The sequence below is a fragment of the Schistosoma haematobium genome, chromosome 7 (assembly GCF_000699445.3).
Source record: "Schistosoma haematobium chromosome 7, whole genome shotgun sequence".
In the NCBI taxonomy this organism is placed as follows: Eukaryota; Metazoa; Platyhelminthes; class Trematoda; order Strigeidida; family Schistosomatidae; genus Schistosoma; species Schistosoma haematobium.
In genome coordinates this window covers 9,501,550-9,516,408 of record NC_067202.1, presented here as the reverse complement: position 1 = coordinate 9,516,408, position 14,859 = coordinate 9,501,550, and positions in this window count along the sequence as shown.

Genomic DNA, 14,859 nt, shown 5'->3' with positions numbered 1-14,859 from the left:
TGGATAGAAGTAATGTTGTAAAATCGCTATTAACACCATGGAATAACTGAAAACACTGGCGCCAACATACGGAACTCTCGTGAGGGACTGAATTACAAAGTTGTGCATGCAGGGCAGCTTACCGATACGTTCCAAGTGACCACTGATCTCAGACATGAGTGACTGCCTTCGCCTTCTCATCTTTGGCCAGCTGTTGACTGGATTACGATGACCACATTCCAGAGGAAGTGCGGTACAGTGGACGCCTTGATGGAGCTGGAAGTTTCAAATTTCGCGAATGGCTTGGCTCCTTCACAATTTACACAGCAAAAAAATATGTGCTAAAAAGTCATAGTAGCGGCCGCCACAGAAGTTTGGCTCAACTTTTACAACAGAAGAACGAGATCGTTATGCTCAACAGTATGAGCATCAACCAAGTCACATTTGATCTGGAAGCTCTGAGATAACTGGAAGCAATTACACGCCTGGACAGAGTCACTCATAAGCAAGCAGAATCTAATGAAAATATCACTAGACCAATCAACGGAAAAACAGCGACATTCCTCCAATTTAGATCTATCTGGAACTCAAAACAATTGTTCCCCATGACCACAGAATTCTCATCAGCGACGTCGAAATGGTACTATTTTATGGGGATGAAACTTGATGGGCTTCCACCACCATCAAAAGTACACTGGTATTTATGAATTTCTAACTATGAGAGATATCATAGTGAACAAAAACTCAGATGGGGAGAACCGATTTTTTATTTCATTCAAACGTACGTAGGGCATTCGTGAAATATGAAAACCATACATTAAATACGTTATGTGCACATCTTTCAGTTGTCCTTTACATGTTTAATGATCCTTCCAATTCTGTTATTATTACAACTGATCACTGTTCATCTTCCTGTTCCATTCAACTTAATCTTCTGCTGACAGGCAATTCACATCCGATTACTGCCACATATTACTTATATCTGCCATCATGAGTAGCGTACACCACAATACTTGAGACCTATTGGCCAGAGACCGTCAGTAATAAATTGCTCTGGAAGACAACAAACCAGTTGTTAGCTGAGGAGGAAATTAGGAATAGACAGTGGAGGTGGAAATGACAGCTCACAAAATGAACCCTAACTTCTAATCCTCAATGCAAAAGAAAAGAGATAGAACGATGAACATTTAGCGCCCGTAATTGAAGACAGACGTGTAGACCATGAATACCATTTGGTGGCAACCGGAGAGTAGATCTCAGGGCAAAGTTGGTAGTAATCCAGTGAGCAGAGTAACGAACTCAATTAAACAAATGTCAAAATTACAATTTGATCAGCAAAAGTCAATCAACATTGTAAACTAGAATCTCATAATAATAGTTCCTACCTGAGAAACAATCTATTCATAATATGTCAGAATAAATAATGATTTAAACTGTGGGGTGAAAATTTGTTGTTGAATTATGACATTTGAGCATATGTTGTTCTGAATAAAATAGTAACAGGATCGAGTGTCTTAACTGCCATCAATATCAATTACATTTCCAGAGAACCTGTTTCAATCGTATACAAACATCTATCTTGATTTTGACCTTCATTTTAACAGAGAAGCACAGCAATGCAGCTAGTAATTACTATCTATTTGAAAAAGTACTGAGTTCTCTTGATAAAATTACTAAATACTTTTATGTCATGAAAATGCATTCCAATAATTCTTGACCTTCTATGCCCGACGTATAAGTGCCAGGTGATTAAGTTTCCTGCTTCATCGTAATCAGTTTGTAGACCGTTTGACCTACTCAACTGCAGCTAATTTTTACACCATAAAACATTATAAAGTCATTGAAATTCGCTTATCTTTTTCTATTTTAGATTTTTTTTAAAATGCTTGGGAATGCGTTAAAGATTACTATCTTATTGATAGCTTGGACTAGTCACTATTCAGCCCAATTCGACTTAAAAAACTATCCTAACATACCAGGATATTATGGTGAGGATTTGTCCGAAGAACTTGTCAAATCTAAACTAAAAGATTCAGAACTATATGATCGCTATAGAATAAGACGTCATTTTATGCCCCAACGATTTGGAAAAAGATACACAAGTAAGTATTCAATTAACGTTTAAGTTAAAGAAGTATTTTTCGAAAGAACCATAACATACGTATTCGAACAGATGAATTTGATAACAAAATACCTGAATCACACATTTTAAGTGAAATAATTAAAGTTAACATGTGAAAGTGATGGTTCATAAGCTTGTTTTTATGAACCTATTAAATAGTGTTGAAAATAGCCAATTGTCTGAGCTGTGTCTTTGGTATTCAATAAGTTATCACATCTAATTTAAACATGCTATGTGGCTTATCTGTACACTGTCTGTAGCCCCAAAATATGATGATAATATGTATGGAAACATACTAACCGAATCAGTTCATTTAGAAAACTCAGTACAAGCGATCAAACAGATATTATGACACGCAAGTTTTGTAAATATGTTCTGAGAAATAAGTGGTCGGTACAAACGAATAATATTATTGATTTCTACACTATTTACCACTTTTCGAAGATTCATCATCGGTTCAACTGTATGTTAATGTCATTCAACTTCACAGAACTCAGATCAATGCTACTCACTGAAGTTAGATATCTCAGACAACATTATGAACTCAAGAATCAAACATTATGCTACTACCTTATTTACTATTTGTTTAACCGACCGAATAGAGTGTTTTCATCAATGACCATTGTTTGAATTTAAAGTCGTAGACATCAATTATCCAAAATCTTGTGACGTTTCCATATAGTTTCTATTTGTACATCAAACTTAATATTAAAAATGTTTTAGTTTTTTTATTTATAGTAATTTATATATCTATTAAATGGTTATCTTTATTAAAGTAAACTGATATACTTTCAGTATTTTTTTTAAATAAGCTAATGAATACAGTCGCATTCATATTTACATTTAATTAGTAAACGAATAAAACGAATAAAAATATGTTGTGAAAATCTTTGAATGACCAAACTATAGTCATTACAAAGCCATGAAGATACTAAAATACTTTAAATATCTTACTAGTGAAATCTATGATTACACTGTTTCTTAATTTTTGTTCGATCAGCTTTAGAAGTGCCCATTCAAACACTCCATAGTAATTCGAAGTTTAGTTCTAAAAATATCAGAATTTCCTTAACAAAGAAATGAATACCATACTCGATTACGAAAGACTAGTACTGAAATCAACATAAAATCTTAACTTTACCGACATAGTTTTAGATCATTTCATGTCAGATTATGTGGGTCGGCCAATAATTCCTAATCGGTTTAGGTAAGATAGTTCTGGTGATACCAGAATCAGTTATCAAAAACTTTTCAGTACCGATTGATTATTATTCAGTACTTAATGTCAAGTTTGCGTTCACCTTAGCGGTAAATGCGTACATGTACATAACTTACTTATATACCAATGATACCCGTCGTGGGAAAGCATAGACATCCCACTAGCACGCTCCACTCAACTCTGCCATGGACAATACTCTTCTTCAGTCCTTTCAAGTTGCTATTCATCCTTTTCATGTCTGATTCCAATTCTAAATACAGTGTTTTCGTCGACATCCCACTTTTCCGTTTCCATTCACGATTCACAGTCGGGGCTTGACTCGTGATGCAGTTTGAGGATTTCCACAATGTATGTCCTATCCACTTCCAACCTCTTTCCCTAATTTCCTCTTCAGCTTGAAGCTGGTTCGTCCTCTCCAACAGTAGGCTGTTGCTGATGGTGTCCGGCCAAAGGATATTGAATATCTTGCGTAGACAACTATTTATAAATACTTGTGCATTTATGATGATGATTGTATTAGTTCTTGAAGTTTCAGCTCCGTACAGTAGGACTGTCTTGACGTTCGAATTGAGAATTCTCACTTTGATATTGGTTGACAGTTACTTTGACTTCCATATGTTCTTCAACTGTAGGAATGCTGTCCTTGCTTCGCCAATGCTTCCCTATATGTCTGCATCACATCCTCCAGGTCCATCGATGACGCTACCCAGATACGTGAAAGATTACACTTCTCCCAGAGTTTCAGCATCAAGTGCGATTGGGTTGGCGTTCTCTGTGTTGTATTTGAGGATCTTGGTCTCTCCCTTGTGCGTGTTGAGACCCACTGATGCAGATGCTGTCGCTACACTAGTTTCTTCATCTGCATTTTTGGACGTCTATGAGATAGAATAACTAGATCATCTGCGAAGTCCGAATCATCTAGTTGCATCCAAGCTATCCATTGTATCCCGTGCTTCCCGTCAGATGTGGAGGTTTTCATGATCCATTCGACCACCAGAAAAAAGATGGAGGAGGAGAGTAAGCAGCGTTGTCTGCCTGTAGTCCTTAATTGTAATGCATCTATCAGCTGTCCTCGATGCACGACGATGCAGTGTAGTCCGTCGTACGAATTCGATGTGATATTGAAGATCCTCCTAAATACATCATATTGTCTAATAAGTTTCCATAAGGTCCTCCTATCAACACTATCAAGTGCTTTGTCATAGTCAAGAGAGTTTATGAACAGTGAAGATTTTCGTTCAATTATTTGCTCAGCGATGACCAGTGGTGTTTTGATTTGGTTTTTCCACAACCCATACTTACAGAATCTGGTCTGTTGATCACGAAGCTGGAAGTCTACTGAATCTTTCCTCCGGTTCAGCAACACACAGTTGAAAACCGTTCTGGTACTGACAGTAGTGTGATTCCTCTATAGTTCGCACATTTGCTCAGACTTCCTTTCTTTGGTATCTTGATGAAGTATCCTTCTTTCCAGTCCACTGGCACTTGTTCTTTCTCTCTAATCTTCCTGAACAAAGCGTGGAGCATGTTCGCAGTTACTTCTATGTCTGACTTCAGTACTTCAGGTTGTATATTGTCAGGTCCTGATGCTTTTTCACTCGACTTGTCCGAAGGCCATCCCGATTTCTTCCGTCGTTGATGGAGTGAAATCTATAGAAAGGTTTGTATGTGCGGCTTCGATGCTCGGTGGATTCAATGGAGCTGACCTATTGAAGAGTTCCTCGCAGTATTCTACCCATCTGTTACTCTGTCCTTGAATATCAATGGTTGCCTTGCCTTCTTTTTCCTTGACTGGTCTCTTTGGTTTACTATGTTTCCCTGCCACTACTTCATCGTGTCATATAGGTGTTTCATATTTCCTTCTGCTGCATCTTTTTATTCTGTCGTTGCTAGGTCTTCCACGTATTTCTACATGTTGGCTCTAATGCTCTTCACTCGTTTGCTTTTGTGTACTTAGATTCTGCCTTGAATTTCCCTGTTCTTGTTCCGTTGTTGTTAATTACTGTCTTTCTATTCTTCCTTTCCTGAGTGCTGCCCAGAGTTTCGATAGAGATCCATTCCTTACGGTGACGCTTTTCAAGTCCAATCACTTCTTGACACGATGAAGTTAGCGCTTTTTTATCCTTTCCTAGTTGTCCTCCACAACAATTTTCTCTTCTTCGAACAGATGTTGTAAGGCTTGGAACCTGCTGTTGAAAGTTATCATTGATTGATTGAGTTTCTTAGTATCTTCTAGGTAGACTGTATTGAACCGTTGTAATGCTGTTCGTTCAGTTGTCTAATGTTCTTTAGCATCAATAAGGCCTTGTGCATGTATGAGATCGAGATCGTACATGCACATACGCGCATAGTAGTGCTACAAGTTTTATTGTTTAAACATAGCTCGATCTTGCTCCTACCACAGTCTCGCCGTAACTCAAGCACAATGTTGATACCGTTACAGACTGTTAAACAATAACACAAAGGTTAGAATCCCACAGAAAGAATTAATTCCTTGAAGATTCATCATAAGTCACATGCATAACTATAGAGTTTGAAAAAACCTTGACCTAAGGATTAGAAGTGATTATCTCCCATCGGTTTGAGACAAATTACTAGTCATTAACTTTTTAATTCTTTGTTTTAGTCAACACTATTTTCTATAAACTTTTACACTCAAACCAAAGAGATCTCTACTTTTGATGATAATGTTTATCATTTAATAGAATAATATGCATGTGAACTGTATTAAACGTGAACTTTCTTTTTAGAGTAGACGAATATGTTATTATTATTTACTTTTCGTTGATAGCACATTGTGAATATATATATATATATATATATATATATATATAAACTTATTAGTTGCGCTACGCTTGGTGGATTTTTCATGCTGTTTCATGAATAGCTAATCTCCAACTTCTGGTTTATTTACAGTATTTATTCATAAAAATCATACGTACATTTGAGTGAGTGACTGAATCCATAACTTTAACTAAAGGTTTGTTGACAACCAAGAAATTACAACCCGTGAAATTTATTTTATTTTGCTCTGCTGTTTTGTTAATCTGGTACATTATATTTTCCTAAAATATTTACTGGAGTAAACTATTGCTAACTGTTGATAATATGACCTAATAACAGTTACCAAAAGTAATACCTGCAGTTAAATCAGTCCAATTCTAAAAACTAATTAGTGCATGTTGGTTAAACACAAATTAAAATTAATCTATAGAAAAGTAATTTTTACTGTTCAGAGAATATATGTACATTGAACAGTCAGTACTTTTCAGTGGATTGTGACAGTATACGTCCTCTTACTAACCTGGATAAAACATTCATAACATTCATCTACGGCGTTTAAGAATAAAAGCCGATCATCAATGCTCTATAACAGTGAAAATGAAGTAAGATAGTCACACTTTTAAAAAATAGATCATTTTAATCAGCTTGTCAGTTCTAGAACAGTTACTTTTCTCCTCATCATTGTGAAGATTCTTAAGTTAACATTAAATTCCTAAACATCTAGATCAAGGTTCTTAGTGAATGATAACCCATTCATTTACATGGTTTTAATCAATCCAAACAAATTTAATAACATTTGATTGTTTTAGATAAACTTTCAATATTGTTTGATATAAGTTTCTGTATTTTGTAAAATGCTTTAAAGAATGTAGGAAAGTTATGGAAGAGTTGGATACATAAACCTAGTAACTATAAATACTTGATGTGATAAAGTGTTGTCGACGAAATGATCGGTATCAAAAGATTAGAAAATCATCCTAGAAAATGAAAGAGGGAATGATACACGAATTATTTGGATTATGAAAACCAGCCAATTGGTTGAAATAAATTAGAAAGATATGGTTCGAAATTTTGAAGAGATGGAACAGCAAGAATCACATATTAAGAGTATGAGAATTTTGAATCAGGTGACTGGAAATTTGAACTGACTGGTTATCAGCAGTTTCTATTCGAACATATAGATTATAGTTTAGCCTTTTGGTGGTGATAACTTCAACAATTATAATCGAGCTACTTTTGTGTATTTGTTTACTAACTGTTTCAAAGGATCCCATTATATGACTGAGTTTTTATGCAGCTCAATAAATTTAAGCCACTTGCTCAAAAGTTCCCTATTTTCTCTGCCGTCAGTGCGTATTTAAAAATAAAGATATGTGAACTGATGAAGCATTCCAAGACAGCATGGCATAAAAATATATTCATATACATTTGTTGTTTTTATAAGTCCAGTTTTGTTTGCTGGATAATAATTACGAAATTTCTGTGGTGTTCAAAATGTCGAAAATATCTAATGAATATAAAATCGTTATGTAAACCAATTAAACAATAGTTTTTATGCCGGCATTCGTATCGTCCTTGTTAAGAAAAGTGTTTATAGTATGTTATGTTTAGTTGCAGGTTTTTAACGAATCAGAATGTGTATTGTAGACATTAATTTATTAAAATTTACAAATAATTTGGTTGATAATATTCCCTGAAACAAGGAAGAGAAGTTTTTGGGGAATTGTGTGTTGGACTTACATCACATACGAACAACGTCAACTGCACCACTACCCTTTTGATTTTTACCGATAAAAAATAACAAACAAAAAAGAGGCTTTGAATGATCAATTTTTAGTACAAAAACCTTGTGCTCACAAAGACAGTCTTAACAGAACGTACATATGGGAAGCACGCATAAAGATTTTTGAACTCAAATCAATTGTCGTTATTTGGAAATATAGAAAGTCAGAATAATCGAAATACATATTCAAAACTATAATCGTTGATTGCAACATATTAAAGGGCTGATATACTTTGTATAACAGAATTGTAGACCCGAACAGGTTAGCAGTTATTCATACTAAATTCTTTTCATGGCTATTAGAAATGTAGAACCAAATATATATATATATATGTAATTATCAAAGTGACTATCAGAGTAGTAGTAGTAGTAGTAGTAGTAGTAGTAGTAGTAGTAGTAGTAGTAGTAGTAGTAGAAGTAGCAACAGCATCAGATGATGATGATGACGACGATGAAGAAGAAGGTTTCTTACGAACTACATGGATTACGTGTTTAACTGTTAGTAAATATTTAACAACATTTTAGTTATAAAATAAAATCTCATTACATTTTCTTTTCTTAATGTTTCTTTATGACACTCTGACAAAGGATTTGTGCCACAACGTTTTGGTAAAAGACTATACGGTAAGCGTAACATTGAATCATTTAAAATCTACCATAATACATACATTTAGCGATAACATTAAAGTTGTGTTCATTGAGTTTTTTAAGTACCATTTCGTAGGTCATTTGTAGGTTAACTTTAATCAGAGAATGTTTCGAAAAAACCCAAACAAGGAAATTGAATTTTACAAGCTCTTGTTACTTAAATGTCATACTTAAACATAGTTTATTTTAATTATTGAATTCGTGAGTGACTTGAAGCTAGACTACCATGGAAAACCTGGAAGCACTGGACGGTCGTTTCGTCCTACTGTTGCACTACTCAGCAGTAACCATAAACGCGGGATTCGAACCCGGGACCTATCAGTTAATGTCTAACTATCTATGTAATTGACTTCCATTGATTGAACATTCATCAAGTACTATGCTCGCCACATAAACTGTACTTATAAAACTTAATTCCTGATGAAGGAGTAAGTGTACTGTGAAACAAAGTTTCAAATTAACAAGTAATTTATAAAGGCTTTACGGCCCATTTTAATCCATTATGATACACTAACTTCCAAATTGAAAAATACTCATTCTAAGAGAAATAAATATTTAAATATTAGAAAAAAGCATCAATTGAAAAGTTTATAAGTTACAAGTGATTGTGATAGACCAATTATTTTTTTGTAAAAGGAAACTATCTAATTACTAATCATAATTTATGTATAGAAAATTTCTAGAACATTCAATATTCATCTTTATGTTAGAAGCAGCAACAACAACAACGACAATCAACGAGATCTCATTTTATGTTTTAAACATTTCATTCCCTTTAGTCCGCTATTATGAACAACAAAAAAAGGAAACGATAGTTGAATGTCCTTAAAATCAAATGGTCTATTAAATTGTTAACTACCGTGGTGGAAACAAAAATACGTGACCTATATATATTTAGTGATCATATATGAACAATTATGTTACCATATTCATAAATGAAATACATTAGTCATTGTTCGTTTATTATAAGTGAATGAAGACATTTATGATAAATCAAAAATTAACTAATAGAAATGAATAAAAGTGACATATTAAAATGTGTAATTTATGCTTCTGCAGGTAAATATGATAGTAATTTCATAAATTAGACAATCAGATCAAGGTTGATATTTGCAGTTATGACCTCAGTTTAACATGACTAGTTAGTTCAAAGAATAATTTTAATTTTAAAGAAATTAACCATTACAATATTTAAAGTATCTATTAAATAATTTACAAAAGGGTAGGTTAATTCCTTGCAAGTATTTTGTCTGTAATTGGATTTATTTCGATTAATATATAACAGATTCAATAGGTGGGCATAAAAATATCAATACAAGGTTGGATATCAATTGACGAATATTCATCAACCGTAAAAAGCTGAACAGGTGTTTGGTTCAAGTTTGAGATCATTTTAATTTGTACCACAAATACATACATGCAGTTTGTGTGTACATTGTTTGTGAATGCGGGATTAACTGTCACAAAAGTTAACTTTAAATAAATTTTTAATTACTTTCTTTTGATTCTGTTTCCTTGTAGAAATGATGAATCGGTGAATTTTCTATGTTACGTTTAACGTGCGTTCAACTAACAGTTATTGTAAACTGATAACAGACAATTGCATGTGATTCGGTTGAAATATATTTATATCTATGTATATCTCTAATTCTTATCGTAATAGAAGGTTTCAAGTAAAAAAGCATAGAGAACTGTTTGCCAACAATCCTCAAATTTACACCATTTTGGTTTGATCGTTGTTTATAATATTCATTCATTAAAAATATCATAGTTGTAAGAACTCTGAACAATATTAAAGTATTAGTTTCCTTAGTATCATGAAGAGATAATCTATCGTTTATTTGATACGAATAACTATTCTAAATAAATTTATAAAGGAACAATGTAGGGCTAAAGAAAGAAATTAATGTAACTTTTCTAATCGAAATTTAACAAGATGAGAAAGGTGTTTGACTGAAAAACTTTTATATCCATAAATGTTATATAACAATCGCTAAAATAAAGCATAGCTTGAATGAGCAAATTAAGTAATATTAAAATTGTGGACATTTGCATTAATGAATTTAACTAATTTGCCTAATATTTTTATATGCTATAAATCAACGTACTGTTTTACTAATTATTTTCATTTATACTAAACACTCACTTCATACAGTCTCAATCTAACGTTACCATGTTCACAAGTGCTACTATATTCATGCAGTTTCATGCCAGTTCGATCAAGTTAGAAGTTTACTAACTTCAGTCCATAAGTAAAGATTGCAACGAACACTACGTAAAATAATCAGTCAGTCACCTATTTTCTTGCGTGTTCTAAAGTACTATTGGATAAAATGCATATCTAACAAGTGTTATAACAAGTTCAATAGGAATAAGTGCATCGATAAATACACACTTAAGCAGTCAGATGAAAGAAACCATTTTTTAGATTGTCGTTCAACTCAAACAGACTACAGAATGATACGGCTAGATATAATTCGAGGAGAGATTTTTGACGCAGTTTTAAATCCTTGTATTGTTTGCAACTATGTTAACTTTGAGTTCGACCTTTAAGCAGTGCGCCTTTTTGACACAAGCGTTATTGATTCTTTTAAAAGTCGAAGTTTTATATTCTTATGGATGAATTTTGGTGGAAAGCCATTTTAAAATGTTATTCTTAAAACGGGTAATTCTTCATCTACAATACGCAGAATCCATGTCCGTGCAACTTATTTGACGAATAATTCAAGCGACTCCTTTCTACTAACTGGACCACAGTTCTAGATGATTGACTACTAACCAAATTACTTAATTCTTCTAAAAAAGTACTTGTCAAAAATATATACCTTTTAAGTTGTTGTTTTTTAGTTTCCTAGTAAACAGAATGGTATTGATTTTCATGTTGACTTGATTTTTTGAAAACAAAGTACATTTCCTTGTTTATTAACTAATTGATTGACTTATTAAATCTTAAGGTTGTTGAACTAGTGATGCTCATTATTCTAGTCTAAAATGTAGATAAGGGTTTTTATAAAAGTCCTTTATAACTCAAAAGTAATAAGTTATGTTGAGGTTTGTTTTAATATAGTTCTTTCATCAATAAATCAAGGAATACAAATGTAGCTTTATAGTTTAGACTCATTTATTTGTTGGATTCTTCACATATTCTCTGCAAACCGAAGAATTTGTGTCAATTATTTCAAAAAATAAGAATTCATGTAATTCAAACACTTTCACAGAAACCTATCATACTGTGGTAAGTAATGACATAAATATAGGGTAATTGGAGGAGATAAATTTTAGTCATTGTAAAAGCATGTTCATAAAGTTGTTTAGTTCGGAATTAGGAGAATGAACTCGCTTGAAAGTTGATCAGTAAGACGGAAGATAAAGTTGGCAGAAACAAAATATTCCCAATGTTTCACAATTCATCTTACACTATAAATAAGCTAATTTCATGACAAGGTAAATATTATCAACATCTACACAACTGGTTGTCAACATGACAACTAGGTATTGTACTGTGAGTTATGCATAAGGTTATGTATTTCACCAAAATTCTCTGGTGTTATTTACAATTGTTTTTTAGTTAAAGCAATCCATCTACTTACAAGTAGCTCAAACATATAATAAAATATATTGAATGAAACTGCAAACGTCAGTCTGAAAACTATGGTGTTTCCGTAAAATGTTAATTGTTTTATTAATGCACAACTTAGCATTCCTGATTACAGTACACTAGATTGAAGAGAGTTTTTAATTCATCCGCGATTATTAGAGTACGCAGTGAATAACTATAGTAATCACTATATTCATATTACAACATATACTTCCAATCCTTAAAAATATTTTTGAAATGTAATGTAGTTGTTAATTCTTAACGATATACCCTTTTCGCCAAATAAGTTCAGATAGAGTTTAGGGAAAGGCCTATCAGTTTATGACTTTGAAGTAAATGATTTATGTGTTATTACCAGATCAGTCAGGCAATGAAATAAGTTCACGTTGTAAAGAGAAGGATTCATTTATTTTTTTAAAAATCTAAGTTAACTAAAGAGCCTGAAAATACTCAGCATATTCCAATATCAAACATTTGAAGGGTAATAGTCAGCAGAATTTGCGAGTAGTATATTAATCGCTTAATTACACCTTAAACGTTTCACGAAATAAACTATGATCGGGAACAGGTAGCCAAAATATAGAAAACATTGGGAGCTAAATGAATACGAAATAATGTTGCTGTAAATATTTGATATTGAGCTGAATGTTTCCGAAATTATGGAAACCAGTGAATATGAACTGTAAAGAATATATATTCAAATATTGCACATAGAATATACTGCAACTTATGTGGTATTACTTATTCAGGTATTAAGGAGTTCATGAGGATCGGAGAAATAAAAAAACTCTATCTTTAAGATACGTCTGCTGCATTTAAATAAAGTAACTTAACAAATCAAGGCGTACGTTTAGTTACTGGGATGAAAAAAGTCCCCCATACTTAACAGAATGTAATCCTCTTCAGGTTTCATAGATAGAATGAGTTCTTTCACCAAACATTCAATTTGCATTATAGTTTTCAATAATATTAAAACTGTAAACAAAAACGATGGACTTCACATTGCAAAATCTGGCTGTATTTGTTATAACTTGTGGGTTTGTGCCGGTATCAATGTGTTACGTAATGATACCGCTAATTGGAGAACAGTAATTTATCGACTGGACCAATGAAGCATAAAACCTGTATGAGCAGTCTAGATACTTATCGGTCCTGCTTCCTGCCTAGCCCCGCCTGTTAAGTCCAGAACACCAATCTCAGCCTCTGCGATATGAATCATGTTTTTTTAATATACTGGGTTTTTATACAAACCAAAAAGACCACATCTTACCATAAAATAGAAAATAGCAAAAAATAAAAAATAACAGTAAGCCATCTTATATTTAAACAACAAAATTTAGTTATCGTGTTTTGATGACTGTATATCTGTTTAACTGATTGTTCCATCATTTGTCCTTTTTTTCTTCTTTCTATTCTCAAAGATCTTTAACTGATAAATCCATTGAATACTTTACTGATGTTTTATTATAACAATCAAGTAGAAATATGGTCATTTTACGATATAAATTTTCAAGATTTCTACCTTTCGATAGAAAATGATCATCATCTGGATAAATCTAAGTAAAAATTAAAAAAACCATCATTGAATCAGATCAGTATTATAAAGAATTTGTTGGATGGAAACTATAAGAAAGATATTCAAATTAATTTAGTATCATATAGATTACGAATCTACAAGAATTAGGAAATCAGTCAGTACATCTGTTATAACTTGTGGCCTTGTGCCCTATAACGTAATGTTACCGTCAATTAAAGAACAGTGAACTGTCGACCGGACTAATGACGCTTAGCCCCGCCTGTTAAGTCCAGAACACCAATCTCAGCCTCTGCGATATGAATCATGTTTTTTAATATACTGGGTTTATATACAAACCAAAAAGACCACACCTTACCATAAAATAGAAAATAGCATTTGTACAAGATTTATCCAGTTGTGGCTTTGAATGTGAGAGATAGTAATTGATAAACTGGGTATAACTGAGGAATATCAAATCGTATAATAATTCATAGGTCAAAATAAAACTTATGATCAGAGGAACACGAATATGAATATTTTTGTAACTTATCAATTATACGATAAACGTATACGTATAGTATTTGTCCAGAAATAGATTCCGACAGTTGCCACCCATTATTCTCATCGGGATACAACAGTATTCCAGTTTAAATAGGCATAAATAACTTACTCGGAAATAAGTATGTGTTTTCTTGATCGTGTATAGAGTAAAATAAGGTGATCTTTAATAAGAGAGATAGCTAATACTTCGAATGTGTGTTGTCTCCCTAACTTTCACATGCCAATCCCAAAAATGAAATTCACAAGTAAACCCTATTGCTAAGTAATAAACGATGTTTGACTTGATAATTACAAATATACTAAACACTGGGTAGATCCTTAATAATCAAACGAATGATTTATTTGTAACATCCGAACGAGTTAGAAATTAAATTAAACAAACTATTTACTGAAAACAATACAACTGAATATTCGATAACTTGGATGATCTATAACAAACAACAGTTCTCAATTCACATATTACAATTTCCAAATGATGTACGCTGCCTTAAATCTGTCCAATTTTACGGATTATTAATTTGGATTTATAATTGTAGAACCTGATGAGAAATGATTGAAAAGAATATTCTTCGTTCATACAATTTTGTTTTAATATAATGGGAATTTTCCAGCGAGCTAATAAGTTTTATAGTTCCTATGAAATTGCAAA